General features: G+C 31.6%; 1 long non-coding RNA gene across 1 annotated transcript; it reads right to left on the minus strand.

The window, feature by feature from the left end:
- Window positions 1–119: 119 nt before the first annotated feature.
- Window positions 120–14,031, minus strand: LOC132755806 (uncharacterized). Its single transcript, XR_009629255.1, has 2 exons — window positions 13,864–14,031; window positions 120–232 (listed from the first exon to the last, which is right to left on the minus strand). It is a non-coding gene; the product is annotated as an uncharacterized LOC132755806 (long non-coding RNA).
- Between the last annotated feature and the right edge of the window lie 642 nt (window positions 14,032–14,673).

Raw genomic sequence — 14,673 nt, forward strand, 5'->3', positions numbered from 1 at the left:
ATCCGGGTGAAAGAAAGAAAACAACACTGATAAGGTTCAAACGAAAAAATTCAGTAAATTTTCGTTTATATGTTAAAAGGATATTATCTTGATATGTTCTTTACTCCAAAAAAAAAACCTTTGTTCATTGAATATGATGTCCTCTCGAATAACTGTTGAAATAGAAACCGTTTGCCATAGAAACACAGGGCACTGTGTGAAGCAGTTAATATTACATTGTCACTTTCTTTCCCTGAAAATATAGATTCTCATTATTAGAAGAGAAAATGTTTAAAGGCCCACCATGCCTCAGAAATCGATATATTTTTAATTCTTCGGGAAATGTCAAATATGTGTTTTAAAGATGCACGCCTCCAGATGAGCCAAAATATTTCAAGAAATTTAATCTTAAGAAAAATTTATTAAGATCTTAAGAAAAGTAACAATATTCAATATTAAATTTATTATTTACATGTTATGTGGGATAAATGACTGATTTTGCAGTATCAATCACTATAATTATACTGCGTTACTAACGCAGTAAGATGTTTTATGTGTATTTTGAACTCTTTTTGGTAATTTACGTGAATTGTAAGTGCTGTTTGCAATTTTTGAATTACTTTCTTTGTTCACTTCACAATATTTCAACTTTCTAAATACAATGTTTTAAAATTTTCATGAAAATTAGCATGAATCTGGAGGCATGCTGCTTTTAATAATGTTACAGAGCATATAATATGTTTAACAACTGAAGAAAGAAGCACTCAGTTAGGATCAGTTATGTCTCGCTACGGTACCAGAATGTAAACAAATCAGTATTTATAGACTTCAACACAAAAATTCAAGTCAATACGATTATACTACTTGCAAATTGAAAAGGAAGAGCAAAAGATAGTTCATATATATTGTAAATGTGTGTTGTTTTTTTTTTAATTATTTTTTGTTTATTTATTCCCTTTTTTCTTTTCTTTTATTTTTTGAAACTGTATCGAGAATAAAAAATTTAGGACGTTTTTTTATACATATAAATGGTGGCATTTCGAAGGCATAATGTGACTTTAACTTAAGACGCTGTGTAGCAATGTCATTCGACCCTTTTACAAAGGAAATGAAGAACAAGCCTCCCTGTTGTTTTTTTTCTCTTTTAAATGAAATATTCAAGACCTAGTCGGGTTTACAACTGTTTAATGGACAAATGTTTGTACTTTTTCCTAAGTATAAGTTTCAGAATTGTCTTACTTCAAAGATAGCATAATAGATCTTACAAAGAAAATGCAATATGTTTGAACAAAATTATTTCTTTTTGTGTTTGTCTGTGTGTATATGATTTGTTTTATTTTGGGTTTATTGTTTTTGTTGTTGTTTTGTTTGGTGTTTTTAGGTTGTTGTTGTTGCTGCTGCTGCTGCTTTTGTTGTTGTTTGTTGTTTGTTATGGTTGTTGTTGATGATGATGTTGTTGTTGTCTTCGTCGTCGTTGTTTATGTTTTTTCGAGGTTAAGATAATAAAGATTTTTACATAATTCTAAAGAAGCAAAATAGCAGATACACGATTATTTGTTACACCCGATCTTTGAAAATATAAAACAGTTTATTGGCATGAAATACTGTTACAACACAACATCACAGTATATAAACGATTTGAACCCCAACCGGATCTTGTGAGAAGATTTTAGTGTCAGCCATATTCTGCCACTTTACTTGTTTACGATATTGGTATTATATTGATACTGATGGACGTTAGGTTAGTAAATCTATATTTATATTATAAGAGAGAAACTTTATTAAACGTCTTAGTTATGCAAAACATAAACGTTAGCACGAAGGCTATGAAATAATCGAAACTCACGAACAGCTTTCAGGTGATCAACACTGAACACGAACAAAAATCCGTCTTATTCCAATGTTGATTTAGTTAAATATTGAATTGTGATATCGAACTACTAAAGTAATCAATAACAAACGATAATTTAGTCATATGCATAACATATTGCTGTATCTTGAACATAAATTTTTAAGAGTTTTACCAAGGAGGTCATTTCCGTAAACTGAACGTTACTTGCTGGTGATTGTGAACCCTACTTGTGAGTTTACGAATTTTATCTGTACCCTGACTTGTGAGTATTTTTAAAGATTTATTGGAGAAAAAGTTTACGTTCATTGCGATTTTGTATCAATTATTGCCAGAAAATATAAATGATTGTAATAGAATTTTAGTATATAAGGTGGGATCTAAAGTATTTACCGAGAATTGGTTTAACTGATAATATTGTTAATCATTTGTTTAATAAAATATATAATGCTATGTATATTTTTCTTTCGGATCACCATGGAAGAATACAACTGCATATACTGTTCAGTAAAGACTACGAATTTCAATGCCATCATTGACCACATAATTATAATTATTCGCCATCCAGACTGCAACTTGAAAATAAGAATAAATAATGATAAACTTAAAAATGTCAGCGTCACAGCCAATAACGTAAACGAAAAAAAGAAGTTTATAACACCAATAGCTGAAACACTAACAATTAAAATTTCAAAATTTCCCGAATATTCTCCGTTTAAAAAGATGCCAAAAGTGTCGACGCCTATGAAAGATATACAAGAATAAAAGTTGTACATGTCAGAATTAAATAGAAAGTCAATGAATTTCTGAGAATATAAAACAGTGTTTAAAAAAGCAGAATGAAATCAACGGTAGGTGTAAAGCTTTCAACATGTTGAAATAAGTAATCTGCAAAAAAATCTTGTAATGATATTTCGAGGTTTATTGATACGTGACGTTATGTCAAAACTAACAACAATGCCGTTGAACTAAATATAAAAAAATTATAGTACATATGTAATATTTTAGCTTTATATCTTTCCAAAGAAAAATGAATGGTAAGTGAAAATGAGGTTTGTTAGTTAATTATTCCTATCAAGAAATAATTGACTTTCTGATTCGTAAAACAGTGAAAACATGACGAAGCTCCTCCATTCATATGCAGTTTTAGTTACTTATAATCCCCGGTCACATATTCACGGATTATGCCACGGAAGAGCTACGGTCTAATTGTTCACGGATTACTACGGAAATGTGAAATTCCGTAGTCCGCTACGGTTCCAGTACGGAAACACAACGGTATGAGTACGGAGTTCGACGGATTTACCACCGAAAGCCCCGGGATAGACACGGATTGTTACGGACTGACACGGTTTGATACGGAGCGACACGAATCAGGACGGACGCACTACGGATACACTACGGTCTGCTACGGTGTAAGCACGGGTTAGTACGAGTAAGTACGGTCTGATACGGAGAAGAACGAATTGATACGGAGAAGAACGAATAGCCACGGATCTATACGGACCTATTATATCCGTCCACAACCTCTTGCATGCTCAATTTTATAAAATGCCTCACAAGAAAAGAACACAAAAAAAAAAACGAATTGCAGAGTTCAATGATTTTGGCGGAGAGGATTCGGCCTCATCGCGTCCGATCCCCGAGACATATCAGGTCCGATTAAAGTGAATTTCTTGAACGACACCGGATCCTTAACAAGTTAGACCATGATAGCCTCATACTAAACATGAAGGGGTCTTCGTAAAAGCCCATCTCTAGTTCACCTTTTCTTACCTGATAATATATGGACTAGTAATCATAAATGAAAAATGTTGATCAATATTGCTTCTCTTTTGATTTGAAAATTTGCTGTTCATCTTACAATTACATTAATTATCGTGGATGTTTATGTTTTAAGAATATGTGAAAAGCTTGTTAATTAATCTTATTATCACTCAAGGGCCAGCGTCCGAGGCTTATGAGACACTTCGTTTTATGTACATATTTACTCAAATTTCACAATCCAATGTTTTGTAAAATATGTAACATTAAATGTTATTCAATTACTTTTGAATTGTAGTACAATTTTAATATATATTTTTTACCTCTATTCATGTCATCAAGCAGCTGGGCCACTGCTTCCGCGTTCTGAGCCATATCAATATACAATTGCAGCCAGTTAATGGCAATTATCATTTATTGAATGTTCACGCAAATATGTCTGTTTTTAACAAGAAGGTATAGCATTATTTATATACTTGGAAAATACATGATACTTATAATTTATCCATACTAAACAGTGGTGGACCGTACCATTCCGTACCGTTTCGTGATGCAACGCAATAAACCGTATAAGACCGTGCTTATCCTTGCCTCTCCGTAGTACATCGTATTACGATCGTGGCTTTCCGTGACAATGCCGTATTAATCCGTATTAAAACCGTAGCTTATACGTAGGGTTATCGTACAAATACGTAGTTATCCGTACCAAACCGTGGAAATCCTTGACAAGTTGGGGCCTACGAATCAGTACGGACTAACTACGGTTTTCTTACGGACCAGTACGTATCAGTACGGTTTAATACGGACTAGTAGGGATACGCTACGGTTGATTTTTCCGTAGCAAATTTTTGTGCATGTTCAAAAATTGTCAAGGATCGCTACGGATATAGCAGGACTACTACGAATGATTACGGTTACAATACGGAGAGCCACTGACCAGTACGGGTAGCTACGGACGATGCCGGAATTAATCCGTGGCTCTTCCGTGGGCGTTTTCCGTGAATATGTGACCGGGGTATTACATAGAACTAAAACATGTACCCTTCTCTTGTGACACAATACTTTCATATTCTGCACAATAAAATTTGGAACATACGACAAAAACACAATAAAAATCATCAAAAGAGACTCGCAAGTAATGGTTCAGTGAAAACACAAGTAGGGTACAGATCATTAAAATTGTTTTAGCAAGACGGGTACAGTTATCAGAAATGTCGCCTCTATTATTTACTATGTTTTATCAATATTTAAAGATATTTTCACAAGTGTCTGTCCGGTAACATGAGGTTTTAAAAGACAATAAATTAATTAAAGATTCAGATATGAGTTATAGTGAAGTAAAACAATTTTAGGCATACATTTGGTTGTGTAATCGGCGTGTGTTGACATAAACAAAACATGAGGCGAAGAGCACAGCGTTTTATGCACAAATATTTTACGAAGAAGGTTATGGATGTATATTTAAGCAAAGATTAATTATTTCTTAATATGATTCAAATGTTAACATACCGTAACATATTAAAATCAAGCCGATTTTTATTAGTTTAATGTGTCATTACGCCTGATTGTACGTTTAGATGCTGAGATCTTCTCACAAGATCCGGTTGGGGTTCAAATCGTTTATATACTGTGAACATTATAGCAATGTATACAGTGTTACACAAGTTCAACTTTCACATTGTCCATTCTGTTTTACATGAGAAATGTGTCAATTAATTAACGTACGTTTGCATTTACAAATGACCCGCGTCACGACAAAACCAACATAGTGGGTTTGCGACCAGCATGGATCCAGACCAGCCTGCGCATCCGCACAGTCTGATCAGGATCCATGCTGTTCGCTATCAGTTTCACTACTTGTTTTAGGGTTTGTAAGCGAACAGCGTGAATCCTGATTAGACTGCGCGGATGCGCAGGCTGGTCTGGATCCATGCTGGTCGCAAACGCATTATGTTGGTTTTGTCGTGACACGGCTCAAATGTACTTGATATACATGTCGTTCCTGTGAATATTTCTGTCAAATAAACCAAGTTGATAAAGCAATTCTTAAGCTTTGGTCATAAACAGAACAGGCCGCATATTATTGTATATATAAAGTTAAATTACTATTTATTTATTTCTGGGTACTGCCAGAACTCGCAAGTGTTATAGCACGTCGGATTTGTTAGTAAATGGTGTAAGAGAAAGTAAAAACCTGAAGATCAACACTGACATGAAGAACTGGGAGCCACACAACACTTACTATTTTTTGATATTATGAGTCTAAAAAACTACTATATAAAAATGAGATGCAAAATAGTGTGTGGACTGATTTACAATGCTCCGTTGAAATGTTATTTAGCAATGAGACTTATTTTAGCAGTTCATCATCATCATCATCATCATCATCATCATCATCATCATCATCATCATCATCATCATCATCATTATTATTATTATTATTATTATTATTATTATTATTATTATTATTTATTATTATTATTATTATTATTATTATTATTATTATTATTATTATTATTATTATTATCATTATTATTATTATTATTATTATTATTATAATTATTATTATTATTATTATTATTATTATTATTATTATTATTATTATTATTATTATTATTATTATTATTATTATTATAAATATTATTATTATTATTATTTATATGCCGCATATTACAAAAAAAAATAAATATGTCTAAAAAAATACAAATAAGGAGATTTGAAGATTCTATAATAATAATAATAATAATAATAATAATAATAATAATAATAATAATAATAATAATAATAATAATAATAATAATATAATAATAATAATAATAATAATAATAATAATAATAATAATAATAATAATAATAATAATAATAATGATAATAATAATAATAATAATAATAATAATAATAATTACAACAACAATGGATATGTAATGAAGATACTAGCTACCTAATAAAGCGATAAAGCGGTTGTCCCCCTTTAGCCAATAAATATTATCATTAGGAAAACAAGAAAGTTAATTACACTGTACTTTACAAATATAGCAAATCTTGTGTGGTCGCCGGTGATAAATTCTATTTCTGTTGATGCATATACATATAGTTGGAGACAATAGGGAGAACAGTGTTAGGGTGGGCGAAAAATATCGTCATTTTAATGACGTGTTTTTATATTTCTTGTTTCATTAATGTCAATATTATCTATTTGTGTATAGTAAGTTCTGCCTTAATAGACACGTGGTAATGGCTGGCACGTGTTACATCACAACAACAACAAACCACTATTTCAATTATTTTTTTTGGTAATGACGTGATATTTAAATAAAATGAGTTTCGTTGTAACTTACTAAAGAAGATTGTCCGATATTATTGTATTGTTGTCAAAATTTCGAATGTTTATTCTACATGATCATTACAATATATTTTTGATTGCCTACATACGCCCCGGGGTAATCGTGTTTATGATTAAATAAATTCCATACAGATAGTAAAAATGTCAGTTTGCTATACTCTGTTAACAACGACCAAATTCAATAAAAACCTCAAATCTATTTTTTCGGCGACTTTATTTCCTTTTTTTTTCTTTAAATAAAAAAAACGAAACAATTAAATCTAGTATTATTTTGTGTATTACAAATATTGTTGATCACGTCTTTAATTATACGTTGGTCAAAACCAACCTGTGGTCTTGCGTAATCTTGCACGGTATGGCTTTATTGCATAATAGATCGCAAGCTTTGATTGCACATAATAAAGTTAGGTTTGGCGAATCGGATACCTGGTTGAAAATATGTACAATTACCCCTGGGGCGATAAATGCGCATTTGTGTGAAATATATAACGGTCCAGTAGCCTATACACGAATTGACCTTTACTTACGTAGATATATACATTCAGGACACTGGATATTTTATTTGTTTACTATATATGTCAGAAGAGTTTTTACAACAACTTGATGTATTTTTGCGATTTTTTTTCTGTTGAACAACTTTTAAATTATCAGTTGGAGCGAAAATATGTGATTACCCGTGCACGATGAAAGGAAATTACCGCCAAGTAAGTTAGATTTATATTCTTTTACCTGACTAGGTGATTTTTTTCTAGTGTTTTTTATGGCTTCATTTAAAACGAGCATATATAAATAAAACTGAAAATTTGAATGACGTTCTGAACGTATATTTGCTTCTGAAAATATAAAAATTCGAATTTCTGCATTTATTGAATACAGTTTATTGATCTTACTAGACCTACTTCGGATAGGCCGAAATGTATGAATTTCGGACAGTTAGTTAAACGGCTATTTACGAAGAGATATCTGTATATTTGTTACTATTCCTAAACCTAACCGCTTTAATGTTATCAGGGTCTTACACATAACAGTATCATTGAAAGGCCTGGTTAAGTACAATAAGACAGCTATAATTATATTAATATAAAACTTTAACCCGGAATGTTTTTCGGATTGACATGCACGATTTATGATTATATAACGTGGTGACATACCAAACAAATTCATATAACATGATGTACATGTGCTTTTTTATTAAGTTGATATTCAAAAGCCTGCAAAGTGATCCACTGGTAACACTGTCAGTCTGTCTTTCAACAAATTCAGGAGCCGCGAGTTCGAAACCCAGTTACTCTAACTATAACAACTAATAAATCAGTATTAAAAAATCAGTATTAAAATTTATATTTCAATATTTAGTCTCATATATTAAACGTTAACTGTAAAATTAAAAGTGTACTTGAAATAGCGTAAGATGTTGAAATTTTAAAACAATGTTACAATTACCTCATAATTACTTCACAAACATACGTGCATAAGCCATTTAAAAGATAGTTTAATACTGATCCTGATCCCATATAATTGATCCTTATTATATTTCAATGTAATTTGTATTGTTAATTCTTTACTTTGTCCCTAAACTTTGCCCCATACACATTATGATATTTGTAATAGTGATAAAAACGTCATGTCAGTGATTGAATAACGCTGATTATAATGTAAACACAAGTTAATGCATTTGTTAGAAGATTTTCTTGAATTAAGATTTGAAATTATATGACTAAATTTTCCTTTATCTAAAATGCTGTACTATAAAGTTTTATTCTCCTATGGATGATATTTATGGTGTAAAATTTCTAACGCACAATATTTTTTTCCAGAAATCTACTGGCGTATGATGCACGCGTACACATGTTGTCTGTGATGGTTCCTCCATGAAGGTATGTTGAGATATCTCTTTTACAGAGTTGATAATACAACACATATACATTTAAGAGGCTATCTTTTTCCAACACTTATACATATTAGAGGGTATCTCTTTTCAACACTCACACTTTTTAGAGGGTATCTCTTTTCAACACTCATGCATTTTTAGTAGGTATATCTTTTTTTCAACACTTATACATTTTAGAGCATATCTCTTTTCAACACTTATACATTTTAGAGGGTAACTTTTTTCAACGCTAATACATTTTAGAGCGTATTTCTTTTCAACACTTATTGCATTTTAAAGGGTATCTCTTTTTAACACTTGTACTTTTTAGAGGGCATCTCTTTTCAACACTTACGCATTTTAAAGGATATCTCTTAAAAAACCACTTATAATACATTTTAGAGGGTATCACTTTTCAACACTTATGCGTTTTAGAGGGTATCTCTATTCAATACTTAAACAATTTAGAGGGTATCTCCCTTAAAAAGTTAAACAGTGGTATTCCTGGGTGCATGTTATTTCTATCATGAACAATTATTCCGAATTCCTATATCTGTAATGGGATTCCGGAGGTTAGATATTTCGAATAGCGATGTGCAAAGACAATACGCATGTATGTAGTAGCGTAAACATTTTTAAATATACTTAATGCATGTATATAGCTTTTTAAATGTACTTAACATAAAGTTATCAGTTTTGTCATTGTAGGCACCAGGTATCACCATTTTTAAGTAAACATAACATTCTTTATCTCGATGTTTATCAGTAACATAAAATTATCTTTTCTGACAATGTCATTATCGTAATTATCAAGTCATTTTCATGAATATTATCAAAGCAAACAACATCTCATGACTATATTCATCACTATAATCAGTGCAACCATGATCATCATCATCACCATCACCATCATCATAAAACAAACTCATAATTGACGTCATCGTCGTCCACAATAGCACCATATCATCATCATCATCATCATCATCATCATCATCATCAATTACAAACGCAACTAAAACAACATCAAAAGCAACAAACAACAACAACAACAACAAAGGTAAATAATGAAAACATCTTCACCGCCGTCAATAAAAATATTATATCATCAACAGATCGATGTATTGATTTTGTTTTCGATATTAATTGCTTGTATCATATTTTCATTATCGAAATAATGTTTACAAAGTTATTACGAAACATCGAATTGTAACACAGGTATTCGTAGTGTACAATGTTGACATCTGACGCGGTATATTGTCCACGCATTTATTCATGTGACGTAATTGTAAGGGCCCGAGGGAGGGTAAACAAACGCATGGTTGTGTATTACCCTGTAGTCATGTTGTTCAATTAAATCATTTTAATCAAGACATGATAATGATTTCTTCGTTCCGCGCCAGTGACCATCTAAAAACTTTATGGGAACGGTCATTTTAAAACGACTACGAGAGATTAGAATTTATGCCAAAACTTTTTTGTTTTAAATGGTATACGGATATCTGCCCCCACTCTTAAAATGAATCACTGGAAATTGCTTCCCCAGTGGAAATGTAAATATGGACATTTGTCCCCACCCCCACAGTTTGGACATTTTCTTTGGACATTAAATGCACTCTTAAGCTTATCTTTAAATAATAATGCATCTGTGTCAATAATAACAATGCATTGATTGAAACTATTCGCAACTCCTCGGCCATTTCCGTCAATCACCGGATAAGAACGAGTGTAACCTACGCTTAAAATATGTAAATGTAAATGCAAGGATGGGTTTATCAGTTTATACATGTATTCATGATATCATGTAGTCCTCATAAATTAAAAAAAAAATTGTAGATATATAAGTAACAAATACATTATTTATGTACTATCTATTATGGGTTTTTTGAAACCGAAAGTACAAACTAAATACCTGTTGACGGTATTTCTGACTTTGCAATCCGTATAAACTCCGAGATTATTATTATTTATCGTCCATGGTGTTCCGAATGATTTTTGTAAAGTCAAATGTCACATCATTATTAGAAACCGCCAATGTGGCGTCTGGCATTAGGGTCAGTGATGTTTAAAAAGAACCTTTTAAACAAACGTCTTTAAATTAAATTGTTTATTAACAGTGTGATTCGAAAAAAAAAACATGCAAAATTAGCCCTCACTGCGTTAGTCATACAGTAGCAATATTGTGATAAAATTGAAAAATCAGTAATTAATCGCATATAAAGCATGTATATAATTACTTGAATTTTAAATCTTTTTTATTTTTCTTAAAATCTTGGTAATTTTTATCAAGATTGATTTTCTTGACTGGTTTGGCTCATCTGGACGCATATAGCTTAAAGCCTGTGTGAACCCGGACAACTTTCCATATCTACGTGACAACACTTACTTTTACTAGTTATCATAATAATGGACGCTAATGTGAAAATAATGGCACACGAAAGAATATCAAAATTTGCCTAGTGTGTTATGGATGTGTCATTTTATGTTAATATTAATACTGTGTATTGTATTGCACTGTTTACCATTGTAAATTGACATTATGTTTGCCTTAACTGAGAGTATATTAGATCGCCCCTTAATTAGGAATGTATTAGGTTTCCCCTTAACTAAGAGAATATTAGGTATACTTTTAACTAAGAGTTTATTAGGTCGCCCCTTAACTTAGAGTATATTAGTCTCCCCTTAACAAAGAGTATATAAGGTCGCCCCTTAACTTAGGGTATATTAGGTTTCCCCTTAACTGAAAGTACATTAGGTCCACACTTAACTAAGAGTATATATAAGGTCTCTTCTTAACTAAGAGTATATAAGGTCTCCCCTTAAGTAAGAGTGAATTAGGTTTCCCTATAACTAAGAGGTTTTTTAGGTCTCCTCTTAACTAAGGGTATATTAGGTCTCTCCTTATCGGTCGCCCCTTAACTAAGTGGTCTCCCCTTAACTAAGAGTATATTAGGTCTCCCCTTAACTAAGAGTATATTAGGTCTCCTTTCGGAGAAAATGGCCGGTAAATTACGCAATTGTCGGTCGGTCGGTTGACTACTTTATGTCCGCCCAATAGCCCCCCCCCCCACCCCACAATAACCCTTGAATCATTTTCAAACTTCAAAGGATGATCACCCTTATTGAATAGAATACCCTTACTTTGCCTTATATCTGCGATAAGTTGAGGTCAATTTCACAGTGACCTTAAAACCTGTCTCCGCTCAAAAATTGGCGAATCATTTGACATATAGCTTTCAACTTTAATTGGAAAATCATACTTATTAGATAAAAGACATTGATGTTTCAGGCGTCGAAGCCTAAAGATAAAGGTCACAGTGACCCTTTTTTACAACAAATAGAATCTATACGGTCCGTAGCTTTCAACTTTCATGGGGTGATTATTAAAGCCATGCCAAGCTATTTTTAAAATATATATACATGTTACATGTTAGGATTTTGTGATTGATATTACTGCAAAAATACCATTTAGTTGATCCCTAAAGGTCAAGGGCACAGTGACATTGAACGTGGAAACCATTTCTACTCAATAACTACTAGTATATAACCATTTGACCTATAGCTTTAACTTACATTCACCTTAAATTAAGTCGAATTCAGTTCCCTATTGTTTTAGGGCGTGGATGCATAGAGGTCAAGGTCATTGAATGTGGATGGCGAGAGAACCATTTGACCCATAACTTGACAGAATGACTGCAATCATTGAGTGATAGACCCACTTCGTTTTATGGACGTCAGTGTTTAAAGGTCACAGTGACCTTGAACGTAAAATTCGTTTTTGCTCGGAAACAGGCGAACTATTTGACCCACAGCCTTCAAACTTTACTTACAATTAGTAGATAACCTTTATATTTTTGGTTGTTTGGGCATTAAACCAGTCACAGTGACGCATGACATAATATCTGTATATTTGTATTAGGGACTACAATACAAATCAATGTTTTAGTCTATAAATAGGATACATGTATAGAGTAACATCTTTTCTACGATTTCATGTAATGAGAAATATGTACTATGTAATTTATAGGTTTAATTTGAAATCTGCTTTATCTTTCTTTTTCCTTTTCTTTTTTTGTAAATTCATAAGTTCTTAGTTGCATGATAAAAACAAACTAAAATAATATGATTGTTGGCAAATGATTAGATACTAGATGAATATAATGATATTAGATCTAAATATCTGTAGCTGAATAGTTTTGTATTTGAATTGCTCTAGAAATTATATTTGTAAGATTATAGTCTGTGACTTTTTAATGGTTAAATATTCTATTACACATCATAGTTTTCAGAAAAGGGGCAAAATATGGGTCAGTTTGACATTTCTTGTTTCTTTGTTGTTTTGTGATGGTGATGGTGATGATTTGTTGTTGTAGTTTTTGTTGCTATTGATGATAGTGTTGTTGTTGTTGTTGATGATGATGATCATCATGATGATGATGATGATGATGAAAATAAACATCACTCAATGATCTCTGTAAAAGCAATCATTCTCCCCTCTTTATCATTAATCAGCGTGTGAATAAACAAAGATTTAAAAGCACCCCTGTGTAATGACCCCTTATCAATGTAAAATTGCACATCTGCATATCTGAATCACTGCAGCCGATCTTTTTAAAATGCTCCAGCAATAGCGTTCAGTCAATAAAATTCAACTAGTTAAAATCATGAATATAAATAATATTAAGAACAGTCAATTAAATATTTAATATTCACAGAAATATTTGTTCAATACATTACAGAATGTAAAATTCTAAACGAACAAAGTATATAGGTTGTGTGTAATCACTATAATATCAAGTTCAATTATATTGTCAGGTTTTTCTTTATTGTGTGTTTTATTTTCTTGTTTTTTTTTCTTTTGTTTTTGTTTTAGGTTTGCTGTTGGTGTTGTTGTTTTTTAAGTTACAGTTTTATAGTCTAAACATTTTGTTTTTACGGCAAAGCTATATTTTTTAAAAATGTATAAGCTACGTGTATAACATGTAGAATGTCTTTACAAAACAATCTAAGATAAATCAAAACGCAAGTAACTGTTATACTGTTATAAATCAAAATTACATACCAGGCGCCGGATAGATATCAAATCCTTTTTTTTAAACAACAAAAGTAGTTCGTAAATAGAAATGAAAACACAGCTCACTATTTCATCGTATTGTTAGGGCATTCTTGTTTTTCTTTTGTCGGCTACATTTATCAGTTTATCACTATTAAAATACACGCTATCTATCTGTCGTGCTATATTTGTCTTTATATTGACTTGCGGCAATCACTGGCGCTATTTATAGACTATTACAAGATAGTTGTTATCATGGGCAGTGTAAGGCCAAACATTCTTTGTAACGACCTTGTTGTACTGCTGAGTAATCCTATTTTTCAATTTTTATTTTTTCAATAAAAATGGCAGGTAATTCATAAAAAATAAAACAATAATCACGGATTGATTATTCTTACAAGCACCGTCGCTGCAGCTATATATAGACATTAAAATATTAAATATTTACACTTTGCGGTCGGTCGGCTAGTTAATAATTGGATCAACCGGGCTATCGCCGGAAATGAATTACTAAAAACAGAAACCATACTATTTATGTCATGTTGCCGGAAGTTGAGCTTAGGTGTTTTTATATTCTTATGCAAATTATTCTGTTAAGCATTCACGGTAAATGTAACTTACATTAATTTTCTGCATTGAAATTGCCGTCACAGGACAACCAATATTAATATTGTATGCATGTGAAAACACTATGCTCTATATTTGAACATTTAATTATTTAGATCCTCATTTGTATGGAATTCAACTAATGCGATTTTTTTTTAAATTTATATACTTTTCTGGGAAAATGCAGAAGTTATTTCTAGTGATCCATAATGA

The sequence above is a fragment of the Ruditapes philippinarum genome, unplaced genomic scaffold (genome assembly GCF_026571515.1).
Source record: "Ruditapes philippinarum isolate M1 unplaced genomic scaffold, ASM2657151v2 ctg2752_1_1_1_1, whole genome shotgun sequence".
Taxonomy (NCBI): domain Eukaryota; kingdom Metazoa; phylum Mollusca; class Bivalvia; order Venerida; family Veneridae; genus Ruditapes; species Ruditapes philippinarum.